Raw genomic sequence first — 15,268 nt, 5'->3', positions numbered from 1 at the left:
GAAGTTTTATTTATCAGTCTAATTCCTTGGTGCGGTGTTCAGTTGGATGGAGAACTGCATACTCATGGCACTCCATAGCACACGGTTGCTTATTCCTGCTCTAAAAGAAATATCAACAGTATTTACCAAGTGAAAGACTATCTAATGTGGAGAACTAATATCGCTATAAAAAATGAACATTTTGGTTTGTAATTTTTAGCCCCATAATAAACACAACTTCTCAGATTTTAAGATGTTGTTTTTAAAAAGTCATAACTCTTCTGATATCATTCACACTCTAAATATGTCCCAAGCCATGTGACACCTAAAATCTACTAACTGACATAACCATGCCAATATCCTGACTCTAGTTTAGTAAATTAAGTGAGTCGACAACTAAGCCTTATCTTCAACAACTCAACATAAGAGTCACCACTGAGTAGAATTCCGTGTTTAATCATTCTCACCTCTTTGAGGGCTGGCTCTTGACTCTTTTCGAGCGGTCGCCCTTGAGTCCTTTCGATCGGTCGCTCTTGAGTCCTTTCGATCGGTCGCTCTTGAGTCTTTTCGATGGCTCGTTCTTGACTCTTTTTGAGGGCTTGCTCTTGACTCTTTTCGAGGGCTCACTCTTGAGTCTTTTCGAGCGGTCGCTCTTGAGTCTTTTCGACAGCTCGCTCTTGACTCTTTTCGAGGGCTCACTCTTGAGTCTTTCCAAGTGGTCGCTCTTGTGTCCTTTCGATCACTCGCTCTTGAGTCTTTTCGATCGGTCACTCCCGAGTCTTTTCGAGCGGTCGCTCTTGAGTCTTCCCATTCCATACTTCCATCAAGACTCTCAGCTGAACTGCGTCTTTTATGATGGTCACCTCCAGTTTGGACATCTACAAGTTTAATGGAAAATTCCCCACTCACTTACTTCATTCTATTAGTACATTGTAATAACTATTAAAGGTAGCAACAGTTGTAAAGCAAACAGTTGAAACAGGTCTAAGCAACCAAGTGCCATGGAGTGCCCTGAGTATGCAGGTTTTCCATCCTGCCATTTCACTGATAATCTGTCTTTTTGTTTGAAGTTTTAATAATCAGTCTAATTCCTTGGTGCGGTGTTCAGTTGGATGGAGAACTGCATACTCATGGCACTCCATAGCACACGGTTGCTTATTCCTGCTCTAAAAGAAATATCAACAGTATTTACCAAGTGAAAGACTATCTAATGTGGAGAACTAATATCGCTATAAAAAATGAACATTTTGGTTTGAAGTAATTTTTAGCCCCATAATAAACACAACTTCTCAGATTTTAAGATGTTGTTTTTAAAAAGTCATAACTCTTCTGATATCATTCACACTCTAAATATGTCCCAAGCCATGTGACACCTAAAATCTACTAACTGACATAACCATGCCAATATCCTGACTCTAGTTTAGTAAAATTAAGTGAGTAGACAACTAAGCCTTATCTTCAACAACTCAACATAAGAGTCACCACTGAGTAGAATTCCGTGTTTAATCATTCTCACCTCTTTGAGGGCTGGCTCTTGACTCTTTTCGAGCGGTCGCCCTTGAGTCCTTTCGATCGGTCGCTCTTGAGTCCTTTCGATCGGTCGCTCTTGAGTCTTTTTGAGGGCTCGCTCTTGAGTCTTTTCGATGGCTCGTTCTTGACTCTTTTTGAGGGCTTGCTCTTGACTCCTTTCTAGGGCTCGCTCTTGAGTCTTTTTGAGGGCTCGCTCTTGTGTCCTTTCGATCGCTTGCTCTTGACTCTTTTCGAGGGCTCACTCTTGATTCTTTTCGAGCGGTCGCTCTTGAGTCTTTTTGAGGGCTCGCTCTTGACTCTTTTCGAGGGCTCACTCTTGAGTCTTTCCGAGTGGTCACTCTTGTGTCCTTTCGGTCGCTCGCTCTTGAGTCTTTTCGATCGGTCGCTCCTGAGACTTTTCGAGCCGTCACTCTTGAGTCTTCCCATTCCATACTTTCATCAGGACTCTCAGCCGAATTGCGTCTGTTATGAGGGTCACCTCCAGTTTGGACATCTACAAGTTTAAGGAAAATTCACCAATCACTGACTTCATTCTATTAGTACATTGTAATAACTATTGAAGGTAGCAACAGGTGTAAAGCAAACAGTTGAAACAGGTCTAAGCAACCATGTGCCATGGAGTGCCATGATATGCAGGTGTTCCATCCAGCCAATCAGTCTTTTTGGTTGAAGTTGTATTAATCAGTCAAAATCATTGGCGTATTCAGCTGGATGGAGAACCACATACTCATGGCACTCCATAGCACACGGTTGCTTATTCCTGTTCCAGAAGAAACATCAACAATATTTGCTAAGTGAAATACTATCAGTTGTGTAGAACAAGTATCACTACATAAAATGAAAATTTTAGTGTGAAACCATTTTAGCCCCATAATGAACACCATGTGTCAGACTTTAAGATATGTGCCCTGTGCTGATATATTGTGTTTGGAGTTTGGTCAGATTTAAATGGAAAGACAGTTTAAATCCAGTCTTATTAACTAAGCTGTTTTCTGTGTCCACTTGTAACAATTGCAGTTAAGAGCAATGGTCTGGCAATTAAGAATGGTGTCATGGGCATTTAACATTGAATACTTCTCATCTAAAATTTAAAGCTTTATCTTGTCCTCAATGAAAAATGGTTAGTGTCTACCCTGAATGTTTTAATCATGATAACATTTTCAGCCATATAACCCGGCGGCATTACATGAACCAGTCAGCTGAAGAGCTGTCTTACCAAGGGAAGCAGCCTTATTGATGTGTAGCAGCCTGGACGTCTCTTCAGTGACAGAGCTCTCCACATCTTTTAATTTGTGGGACTGTAGAGCTTGGCTCCTGGCCACCTTCTCCTCCTGTGTCTTGATCCCCACTACAGCCTCAGGGGAAGCCCCTCGGCTACGCACTGTGGCATCCGTATGGTTTTTGTTATCAACCTGTTCACCCTGCTGCTGATTCTTTTCCTGAGTCTTGACCTGAGAAACGGAAGCAGATTCTTCCAGGATTGTACACTTGATGCACTCGGTGGGTGTAATGGTGACTGTTTTAGAGATTGTGGAAGCTGGTTTTGGAAAAGAAGAGCTGTCATTCTGTTTCCGTGTCTTCACTGCCTTTTCCTGTCTAGTGTCCTCTGGGGTGCTGATGTGGAGTTGCTCAAAAGCCTTTCTTATCTCTTCAATGACATCGGGCGTTGAGAGGGCTAGACGGGGGGATAACAAACATTATTAACTTCTCTTTTTCATACTTAATATACTAAATATTGGACAACCATGAGGAAGGTGTAACTTTACGCTGGGATTTGTACCTGCTTCAGCAGAAGCAACAGACTTACTTGGAGATCTAAGGCTATCACTGACAGGCATGAAGCTAGAAAAATATATAAAAAAGAGGACAAAACGTTGCCTATCAGCCGTATTCTTATTGATAAGACACCAGTGATATTGACACCTAGGACAGCACAATGTCGTCAGAAAGTGATAACGCAATACCCATGATTTTCATCAATTGAGTCTCATTTGTTTGCTGCCGTAAGCTTAGATGTTTTGGTTTGCTCTGATGGGTGCGTGCGTGTGTCTGTGTGTGTGTGTGTGTGTGTGTGTGTGTGTGTGTGTGTGTGTGTGTGTATGTGTGTGTTTCGTTTGAAATGACAAAGTGTTACTGATTCCTGATTCCGCTTTCTATATTGTGACGTCACAGTAGAACCCGCTCGCAACACACATCAGGGGCACCGTGGGTCTGTACGGTTTCGTGCTTTTATGTATATATATATACTAGAAGAACCCCGCTACAATGTAGCAGTTTGGTTATCCACCCGTCTAAATCTCCCTCCTCTTCATCCTGCCAGCTAACCGCCTTCCCCCTGCCCCTAACCCCCCCACTCCAACTCCCCCCCCAAATGCTCAGAATCATCTGAAATGCCGAGAAAGTGGTTTACCCCCCCCACTCCAACTCCCTCCCCCCAAATGCTCAGAATCATCTGAAATGCTGAGAAAAGTGTTTTTTAGCCATTTTTAGAAAATGCATATTTTTCATAATTATGCATAATTATTTTAATTTTCTGCTTTTTTTTTTGGTCCTCTCTGGAACAATACCTACCACCTCCAAAAAAAATTAGGATCATAAGTGCATTTTTGCAAAAATGCATATATTTTGCATAATGCCAAAACGTCCCAGACATTTTTTTTTATATAGGTGAAAAAATTAAAGATGCTCAGAATCATCTGAAATGCCGAGAAAAGTGTTTTTTTAGCCATTTTTACAAAAATGCATATTTTGCATATTTATGCATAATTATGCATACTTTTAATTGTCTGGTATGTTTCCCTTACTCTCTGAGACAATGCCTACCACCTCCAAAAATAATTAGGATCATAAGTGCTTTAGTTTTCGGTCCCGCTATCTACACTAACACACACACACACTAACACCACACACACACACATTCCGAAAATATATGAGTAGATGATGTTTTAAATGTCACGTTCTAGTATTTTGAACAAAAAAAGTTATAAAATAGAAATCGTAGAAAGGTGAATCAGTTCATATGGACACAACGTTTAGTGGGAGAAACGTTTCATCACTCATCCAAATGATCTCGTCAGTCTCAACTGAGTGATGAAACTTTGTGTGATTTTCTTACCTGGGTTATTGAGCATGCAGACATACCGAATCGAAGCTGAATTAGAATTAGAATTGGTTGTAGCATTGTGAAATGTCACTAACGCACTCATGCGTTTAGTACTGTGTTGTCTCGAACGTCGTTCTCTCAACGACGTCTTTGCGAACACTGAGGGCCCGCGCTGAGCGCATCGCTCTTATAGTCACATGGCGAAGGGGCGTGTCCATTTCATTGCGTTCCATTCCTCCCTGAAAAAAGGCGAAGGGGCGTGTCCATTTCATTGCGTTCCATTCCGCGCTGAAAAAAGGCGAAGGGGCGTGTCCATTTCATTGCGTTCCATTCCGCGCTGAAAAAAGGCGAAGGGGCGTGTCCATTTCATTGCGTTCCAATCCGCGCTGAAAAAAGGCGAAGGGGCGTGTCCATTTCATTGCGTTCCATTCCGCGCTGAAAAAAGGCGAGAGGCGTGTCCGGAAATGAGCCGGAAATGCGCGGCATGCCCGGACATGCCTCTCGCGCGTTCTACAATTTACAAGAACGCATTTCGTATATATAATATTATTCATAAGTACACATAAGTAAATTCATTCATAAACATAAATAGATTATTTTTAAAAAGCATAACTTTAATATGTGCAACCCATGTCCATAATTGTTTTTTATGTAAATCCAACAGACTTTTTTTTTTCAGTGTATTATCCGAATTGCTTATCTTGCTCTCAGGGTCACGGGGATGCTAGAGCCTATCCCAGCAGTCATTAGGGGCGGGCGGGAAGACTCCCTGGACAGGCCATCACACACACACACACACACACACACACACACACACACACACACACACACACACACACACACACACACACACACACACACACACACACACACACACACACACACACAATTTTAGCATGGCCGATTCACCTGACCTACGTGTCTTTGGAGTGTGGGAGGAAACCGGAGCGCCCGGGGGAAATCCACGCAGACACGGGGAGACACGGTGTCCCTTCCAACTTCTGAAAATCATAAAGTTGCCCCGTCCCCAACAAATTATTTCTAAATAAGTTATGGAATTGAAAATGTGTATTTAATAGAAGCCGACTCAACTTTTTAAATAATTCACACATAAAAACCACACGTACTTAATAATAATAATGATAATGATAATAATAATAAATTACATTTATATAGCGCTGTTTTAGACACCCAAAGGGCTTCAAGTCAAGGCAAGTCAATTTTATTTGTATGGCCCAATATCACAAATTACACATTTGCCTCAAGGGGCTTTACAGCAACACAACATCCTGTCCTTAGACCGTCGCATCTGCTAAGGAACTACTGCTACGACTACTTTCGGCTGCTCCCGTTAGGGGGCGCCAGAGCGATCATCCGTTTCCATCTCTTCCTGTCCTCTGCATCTTCCTCTGTCACATCAGCCACCTGCATGTCCTCCGTCAACACATCCATAAACCTCCTCTTTGGCCTTCCTCTTTTCCTCTGCCCTGGCAGCTCCATATTCAGCATCCTTCTCCCAGTATACCCAGCATCTCTCCTCCATGCGTGTCCAAGCCATCTCAATCTTGCTTCTCTTGCTTTGTCTCCAAACCGTCCAACCTGAGCGGTCCCTCTAATACAGGGGTCCCCAACCACCGGGCCACGGAACGCCACTGAGCCGCAAAGCATTTGCTACCCAGCCGCAAGGAATATGATATACAATATTCAAATAAAAGCCCGATCCAGCGGCTGGGCCGCATAATGCTACAGGGCTTTTCATTTGAAACGGATGCTTGAAGTGTGTACGATGATGTAGTTTTATCGCTCATTCGCGTGGCCTTCGGTAGACCAGTGTGTCTGTGAATGTTCTCATTCATCCAGGTCATGGTTATCCAAAGGAGTTGAATCAAGTGCAACTGGACTTGGTATATATCCGTGAAGACGCTTCGCCTCTCATCCAAGAGGCTTCCTCAGTTCGTGCCTTTTTGACTAGACCAAGCTGGTCTGACTGGCTGGTGATGAGACTCTGAATTTATCCTCTAGGAGTCGTTGTCAGAGCCCTAGATATGCGTGGCTCTTTTGTGTACCGATGTTATGGTATATGTAGGGTACGCGTCAGGCAAGCCTCCTCCATTGTAGCCAATCAGAGTGAGGCTCTCTAACACACCGAGGGGAAGAGGGGAAAAAGGAGAGGCGGTGTGCGAGAGCTTTGCGGTTGTGTGTGGGTCGCTGAACAAATTTTTTTTCCAAAAAGAAAAAAATACGAAATCTAGAGAGAGAGAGAGACAGACACACACTGTACGTGGAGTGAATGTGTTACCGACTACAAGAATCCTTTGGGACGAATTCGTGTTTCCTTGGGTGCATCGGAGAAGGTGTCCTGCTTGGAGGCTGCGAGTGACCACCAGCTAGCATGAATTCCCCCGACTAGCAGTGGAGTGTTGGAAATGGTCATAGACTGAGGACGTGGAAGTCAGTGCTTCGTCGGTGCCGTGAGTTTCAGAGGAACATTTGCCATTGTTGTAGTGAGCATGAGGCACGAAGAGGATTCTGGACAGAAATTAGTGTTTAGTGATTGGACTCTCTCCAGCACTAGCTTAGTACCGCACTGGATAAGCCTATTGTTGAGATGTGACACCAGTGTATTTGTATGACTGTGTTACTGTGTACTATTATTTTGTTTACGACTTTGTTTGTCCACAAGTGGGCGGTGTTGCGCTTGCATGCACGGATTGATTACGTCACAGAGACGCTGTTCATTTTCTTCTTCTCCCAAAACGACCGAATAAACGAAGGCTGCATTTTTTTCCTCCAGCAGAAGTTTGGTAGTCAGTACGATTCTTTATAACGGTTTAATAATCCACTTCATCTGCGCAGAGATAGACATAAAGTATTAGTCTAGTCTTCTAACAGGTTATGGGCCCAGATAACGTTGGATTATTTAGTAGTTTGATAAAAGAAGTACACGAAGTGTGATAACCTCGGATGGCGGGATGCGCGCAGGTTAGCACGGAGTAGCAAGTTAGCAAGTGTGAAGCTAGTTAGCATCGAGAGAGGCTATCGGGAAGCTAACGGAACGCTAAGCTAAGCTAACGCTACCTAGGCAGATGGAGCGGAAGAAGAGCAGGTGGCCCACATTCAACAGACAGGCCGATGAGTATGAACTGTGGGAAGAGCGGATGCTCTGTTGCATGCATGGTGTGGGGCTGAAAACCACCATCCTTACTGAGCCCGTGGGACCTTTGACAGTGGAAGAGCAGGCCCTAGACGAGGAGCGGAACGCGGACGCCTACTCCGCATTGGCGCCTTTATTGGACAACACAAGCTTGGGACTGATCTTCAGATAAACGAAGAACAAAGGTAGAGAGAGTCTACGGGTGTTGCGGGAACATTACATTGGTAAGGGCAGACCCCGGATTGTCACTCTGTATGTAACATTGACTGGGCTAAAGAAAGCTGATAATGAAACGATAACCGAATACATTATCCGAGCTGAACAAATAATTACGGCTCTCAAAGGGGCAGGAGAAGCACCGAGTGAGGGACTAATGATGGCCATGGTGATGAGGAGGTTACCCGAGAGATATAAGCCATTCACTCTAATGGTGACACATGGCGACAGTGAGTTGACATTGGGACAATTTAAGGCCAAATTGAGAAACTTTGAGGCGGCTGAAGATGTAGCTAATGCTACAGCATCGGACGAGACGTCCGAGAGGGTGATGAAGGCCCACGCAGCGCCTAAGAAAAAGCCAGTGAAACGCTGTGAGGGAGATGATGAACAAACGGTGTGCTGGCGATGCGGTGACAAAGGCCATCGGAAATCGGACTGTTCACGCAGCGTGTGGTGCAGCTTCTGCCGGGTCAAGGGTCACACGGAGAAAGTGTGCAAGAAGAAGGACCACGCTGATGGAGCCAGGTGTGCACGCGAGCAAGGTGGCGGCGGCGGTGGTGGTCACGGAGCAGGTCGAGGTCAGGGACCGGGGAATACTGTGGAAGAAGAGAACTACATCTTCAGAGTGCAGGCTGGAGAGACCAGCTCAGCAGGACCAGGACGACGGCAACAGTTCAAACCAGGATGTGGGGCTTCTTCCCACATAGTCAATGATAAGAAGAGGTTCAAGAGCTTTGACAGCTCGTTCGAGCCAGAGAAACACTGCATGGAGCTGGCGGACGGTAAGCGCACCTTTGGTGTGGTGCAGGGCAGGGGAGATGCTACGGTATGTCTGCTCGACAGTGAGGGGCGACGGTGTAGTGACACTGCGGAACGCACTATATATTCCATCGTACCCTCAAGAGCTCTTCTCTGTGAACTCTGTGACAGCACACGGAGCCAGTGTGTTCTTCGAAGAGGGCAGAGGTGCCCTCACCGGATGGTACCAGGTTTGACATTTGTACAGGGGAAAATATACTATTTGCAAACTGAATGTGTTGTTGAAAAGTGCCATGTGAGCCATGATATAGAAACTTGGCATGGGATAATGGGCCACTGCAACTATGACGATATCATAAAGCTACAGGATATCACTGATGGTATGCATATAAAGGGTAAAGTGTGTAAACCTGACAAAGAGTGTGCAGTATGCATAGAAGGGAAGTTTACCCAAAACAGGAACAGGAAATCTACAGACAAAGCCAATACACCACTGGTGTTGGTAAACAATGATTTAGCCGGACCTGTGGCAAACGAGTCCATTAATGGTTTCAGGTACATGCAATCATTTACAGATGTGTGCACAGGGGCAGTGTGTGTTTATTTCTTAAAAACAAAGAGTGACACAGTGCAAGCGACCGAGAAATTTGTGGCAGATGTAGCTCCCTATGGGACAGTGAAATGCATAAGGTCGGATAATGGAACTGGGTTTACAGGCAAGGAGTTTCAAACCCTGTTGAGACGGAACAAAATAAGACATGAGACGTCCTGCCCATACTCTCCCCATCAAAATGGCGTTGCAGAGAGAGAAGGACGCACACTATTCGAGATGGCAAGGTGTATGCTAATAGATAGTGGTCTACCAAAGAGCCTCTGGCATTATGCTGTACAGGAGGCAGCCCACACCAGAAACAGATGCTTCAACAAGCACACAGGCACTATGCCATACACGGCAATGACAGGAAAAAAGTGCAACATGGCTAGAATGCAAAAGTTCGGGACAGAATGCTATGCTTACCAGCAGGACAAGGGAAGTTAGATTCTAGATGTGAGAGGGGGCGTTTTGTAGGACACGACAAGAACAGCCCGGCCTACCTAGTCTACTACCCTGACCAAGAGAAAGTACAGAAACACAGACTAGTTAAGTTTTACACAAGGCAACTAGTGAAAATGAGACTCAGACACCAGGTCTGCACCCAGAAGACTGGGTAAGAGAGAGAAAGTATGTTGAGACAGCTGCAACTCAGCCTAGAGTACAGAAAAATGTACAGACTGACGGTACACAGTCAGCACCCGAGGATGATGACGAGGAGCACCCAAGGGTGACGTCACAAGCCTCAGCCAGTGGGAGGTACCCCCAAAGGGAACGCAACCCTCCGAGATACCTGATTGACTATAGTCAGGGCGACAGTGATGACAGCTCACTCACTACTATAGATTATGCATACAGGGCAGTGTGCGGTGTCCCTCTGACCTTTAAAGAGGCCATGGAATCGCCAGAATCAGAAAAGTGGTCCAGGGCAATGGACAAGGAAATGGAGTCTCTAAGAGACAACAAAACATTCACCCTTACGAAATTGCCAGAGGGCAAGAAAACAGCGGGAGGAAGGTGGGTGTATGCGATAAAGACAGATATAGACGGACACGACAAGTACAAGGCTAGATTTGTAGCAAAGGGATATAGCCAGAGAGCTGGGGTGGAATTTGGGGAGACATTTTCGCCGACAGCCAACCTAACAAGTGTTCGAGTGCTTCTACAGAAGGCGGCTCAATATGACTTGATTTTACACCAGATGGATGTAAAGACGGCCTATCGTCATGCCCCCATAGACTATGACATATACAGGGAACAACCTGAGGGTTATATTGAGAAGGGAGAAAAACTAGTGTGTAAACTAGAGAAGTCAATCTACGGCCTCAAGCAGTCTGGCCGCAATTGGAACTTACTGTTACACGAGTGTTTGACAGGTGATGGTTTTACACAAAACCAATCAGGCAATTGTGTGTACTCCAAGGAGTCAAAGGAAATGATGTCATTGGTGTATTTCCCTACAGATGAAATGGTTGCGGGTGTAATGACGAAGCCCGCATCCAAGGTAAAACTGAAGACATTTGCTAAGGCAATGTTTGGTGTGTGAAATGTAGAGTGGTATGGGTTATACCGAGTTTCTTTTCATTTGTTCTATGAATATGAAAAGGTATACAGTAAGCACATGATTCATAAGTGGGAGTGTTGAGATATGACACCAGTGTATTTGTATGACTGTGTTACTGTGTACTATTATTTTGTTTACGACTTTGTTTGTCCACAAGTGGGCGGTGTTGCGCTTGCATGCGCGGATTGATTACGTCACTGAGACGCTGTTCATTTTCTTCTTCTCCCAAAACGACCGAATAAACGAAGGCTGCATTTTTTTCCTCCAGCAGAAGTTCGGTAGTCAGTACGATTCTTTATAACGGTTTAATAATCCACTTCATCTGCGCAGAGATAGACATAACGTATTAGTCTAGTCTTCTAACACCTATAGTACTAACGTTAGTCTATTTGTCAGTGAAGTTAGCTAGCTCATTGGTCGTAGTGGCTCGTTAGTTCTCAATAATGGGACTGCGCGCGTTCGGATGAACTGTTGGATGCTGAGAAGAGGACTTGGAGGACAGTCGTGTTTTTTTAGTTTTGTGACGGAAGATTGCTGCCTGAGTGAAAGTTATTTCAAGAGCAGTGTGAACATTGAACGCTTTGCATTGCTGTTGGCGCCATCTGACTTCTACAGTGAGTCACGTAGACTACACGCACGTCACGTGGTTTGCCCTGCCGTGCAGTCGTCTCTCCAGCGGCTCATCTCGTGTGCCCAGGATTCATCAGATTGATATTTGTGTCAATTTCGTTATTACTCATTACTAGACTGTATTAAAAAAAACGAACTGGGATGTTTATGTCTGAACCTTCATTAGTTTTGATACTCAACATTTAGAGTTAATTTCTCATTTGAGGTTGTGTTGATATTGTGTATACAAAGAGATACTGTGTATACAAAGAAAGTCAAACTATGTTTTTTTGCATTTAATTTTTTTTACTACTGTCATCTTATAGTATTGCATTCAATTAATACTAAACTGTTGTTGGCTATTGATTCATCTTTACTGTGGTTGAAGTTTAGGGCTTATAACAATACTTAACCTGAGGGTTAAGTATTGTCTCAACTGTCCTGTTAGGTCTGGGGAGGGAGAGTTATGCTGAATTGGACCCATAGCACAGCATATTGTAGCGAATTCGGAGGGCAACCACAGGAACTGCCGCGGCTGGGACGCGAACCCGTATCTCCCGCGCCGCGGGAGACATCGCTAACTGCTCGACTAAAGGGGCAGACCCGTCAGCCAGCGGCCAATGTATCTACTTATCCATGCACGTTACAATATACTCTACACGTCAGGAGCCGCCGTGTCAAATACCTTAGCGTGAAGCCCACCTCACGATATCTTATAGGGTGTAACGTACTAACCACTCTGTTCAGCAGGATAGGCATCCACATACTAACCCACGTAGGTAGTGAGACTAACTGCATTGGGAATGGGGATCCAGATCATTTCATTAACCTAATCTTTCAAGATAAATAAGTACTTTTACTATCCATACAAGGCGTGGCTTATTATGCCAGCTACACATCTAACATAGCTGGTCTCACAACCATCTTGTAAACCTTCCCTTTAACTCTTGCTGGTACCCTTCTGTCACAAATCACTCCTGACACTCTTCTCCACCCACTCCACCCTGCCTGCACTCTCTTCTTCACCCCTCTTCTGCACTCCCAGTTACTTTGGACAGTTGACCCCACATTTTTAAACTCATACACCTTTCATCACCTCTGCTCCTTGCATCCTCACCATTCCACTGTCCTCCCTCTCATTCACGCATAGGTATTCCGTCTTGCTCCTACTGACTTTCATTCCTCTTCTTTCCAGTGCATACCTCCACCTCTCCAGGCTTTCCTCAACCTGCACCCTACTCTCGCTACAGATCACAATGTCACCCGCAAACATAGTCCGTGGAGACTCCTGCCTGATCTTGTCCGTCAACCTGTCCATCACCATTGCAAACAAGAAAGGGCTCAGAGCCGATCCTTGATGTAATCCCACCTCCACCTTGAACCCATCTGTCATTCCAACCGCGCACCTCACCGCTGTCACATACATATCCTGCACCACTCCTACATACTTCTCTGCAACTCCCGACTTCTCATACAATACCACACCTCCTCTCCTGGCACCCTGTCATATGCTTTCTCTAAATCAGTCAGTCAAATTGCATTTTATATAGCGCTTTTCTAGCCGCAACAGCCACTCAAAGCGCTTTACATTTCTGGTCAAATCTAAGTCTTGTGTTGTTTTGTTTTTATTACAAATGTAGAATTGTACTGGAATTAGTATTACAAAGGCATGAACTACCTTGTAAATAAAACGTTTTGAAATCTTAACTTGTTAAACACATTTTCATCAAATGGCCCTTAATATATGAACTTTAACATGTAAATAATGCCCAGAGAGACAAATCCACAAAATCCACAAAGAGACAGTGTAACTCTTTCTGGCCTTCTCTATACTTCTCAGTCAACATTCTCAAAGCAAACATCGCATCTGTAGTGCTCTTTCATGACATGAAACCATACTGCTGCTTGCTGATCGTCACCTCTTCTCTTAACATAGCTTCTATTACTCTTTCCTGTATCTTCATGCTGTGGGTAATCAACTTTATACCTCTGTAGTTGCTACAGTTCTGCACATCACCTTTGTTCTTGAAAATCGGTACCAGTATGATTCTTCTCTACTCTTCAGGCATCCTCTCACTTTCCAAGGTTGTGTTAAACACTCTACCTAAAAACTCCACTGCCACCTCTCCTAAACATCTCCATGCCTCCACAGGTATGTCATCCGGACCAACTGCCTTTCGAGTCTTCATCCTTTTCATAGCTGCCCTCTCTTCCTCCTTGCTAATCCACTGACAAGGAACAACTCCCTAGAAAAAAACATTGAAGGGGTAACTCACCTCAACCACCACCAATGTCTAAGCAATGTCTCTAGGCAAATGAGTCCCACTTAGTTACTACCTTATGCTTAAATATTTCGCTTGGAGTTTGGTCAGATTTAAATGGAAAGACCATTTAAATCTAGTGTTATGATAAGCTATTTTCTGTGTCCACTTGTAAAAATTGCAATTAAGAGCATCCATCCATCCATGTTCCGATCTGATTATCCTGCTCTCAGGGTTGCGGGTATGCTGGAGCCTATCCCAGCAGTCATTGGGGAGCAGGCGGAGAGACACCCTGGACAGGCTACTAGACTATCACACAGGGCCAACATACTCACACACATTTATACCTAGGGACAATTTAGTATGGCCGATTCATCTGACCTACATGTCTTTGGACTGTGGGAGGAAACCGGAGGCCCCGGAGGAAACCCATGCAGACACGGGGAGAACATGCAAACTCCACACAGGACGACCCCCAGGGTTGGACTACCCCGGGGCTCGAACCCAGGATTTTCTTACTGTGAGGCGACCCATTAACTACTGCGCCACCGTGCCGCCCCAATTAAGAGCAATGGTCTGGCAATTAAAACATGGTGTCATGGGCATTTAATCTGGATGACTCCTCATCTTAAATTTAAAACTTAATCTTGTTCCGAATGAAAAATGGTTAGTGTCTACCCTGAATGTTTTAATCATGATAACATTTTCAGCCATACCGCCCAGCATTACATGAACCAGTCAGCTGAAGAGCTGTTTTTGGTTTTTTTTTCGGGGGGGGGGGTGTTTGGATTTTTCCCCTTTTCTCCCCGGTTGTACCTGGCCAATCACACCGCTCTCTGAGCTGTCCCGGTCGCTGACCCGCCCCCTCTTCCGATCTGAGGAGGGCTGCGGATTACCACATGCCTCCTCTGATACATGTGGAGTCGCCAGCCGCTTCTTTTCACCTGACAGTGAGGAGTTTCGCCAGGGGGACGTAGCGGCACTTTTAGAAGGCTTTGTTTATGTCCCCCCCCCATATATCCTGGCCATTTGTCTGAACCATATAAGTGGGAATTTTGCGACTGAAAGTAATGGTTTACTTGAATGAATGAATGAATTATGATTTATATCTAACATGTAAACAAGCAGGGTATAATTACAGATAATCTGTTTCCAATAATCTGAAGTGATCAACAAATCCATACATCAAACTCAGCAAACAAATCTCCATATACATCAGATTATTTGTTACATGTTCGATGTTCGAAAAGGAGTAGGAGGAAGTATACACGTATATTTTCCTACCCCTTTTCACCTATTCTGAAGTTAATTCATCTACTATACATTACAAAAAGGACAAGAAAATATAATAAAAATATATGACCAAATATATATGTGTGTGTGTGTGCGTGTTTGTGTGTATCCAGTGAGACAAGTAAATTCTTTATGAGACAGTAGAAGACATTGCAAACCTGTTTCATGCCATAAACAATAGTCACTGGATTATTTTGCTCCTTAT

The sequence above is a fragment of the Lampris incognitus genome, chromosome 3, assembly GCF_029633865.1.
Source record: "Lampris incognitus isolate fLamInc1 chromosome 3, fLamInc1.hap2, whole genome shotgun sequence".
Classification (NCBI taxonomy): Eukaryota; Metazoa; Chordata; class Actinopteri; order Lampriformes; family Lampridae; genus Lampris; species Lampris incognitus.
The sequence above is the reverse complement of the archived record's forward strand: the minus strand, read 5'-3'. Positions refer to the sequence as shown.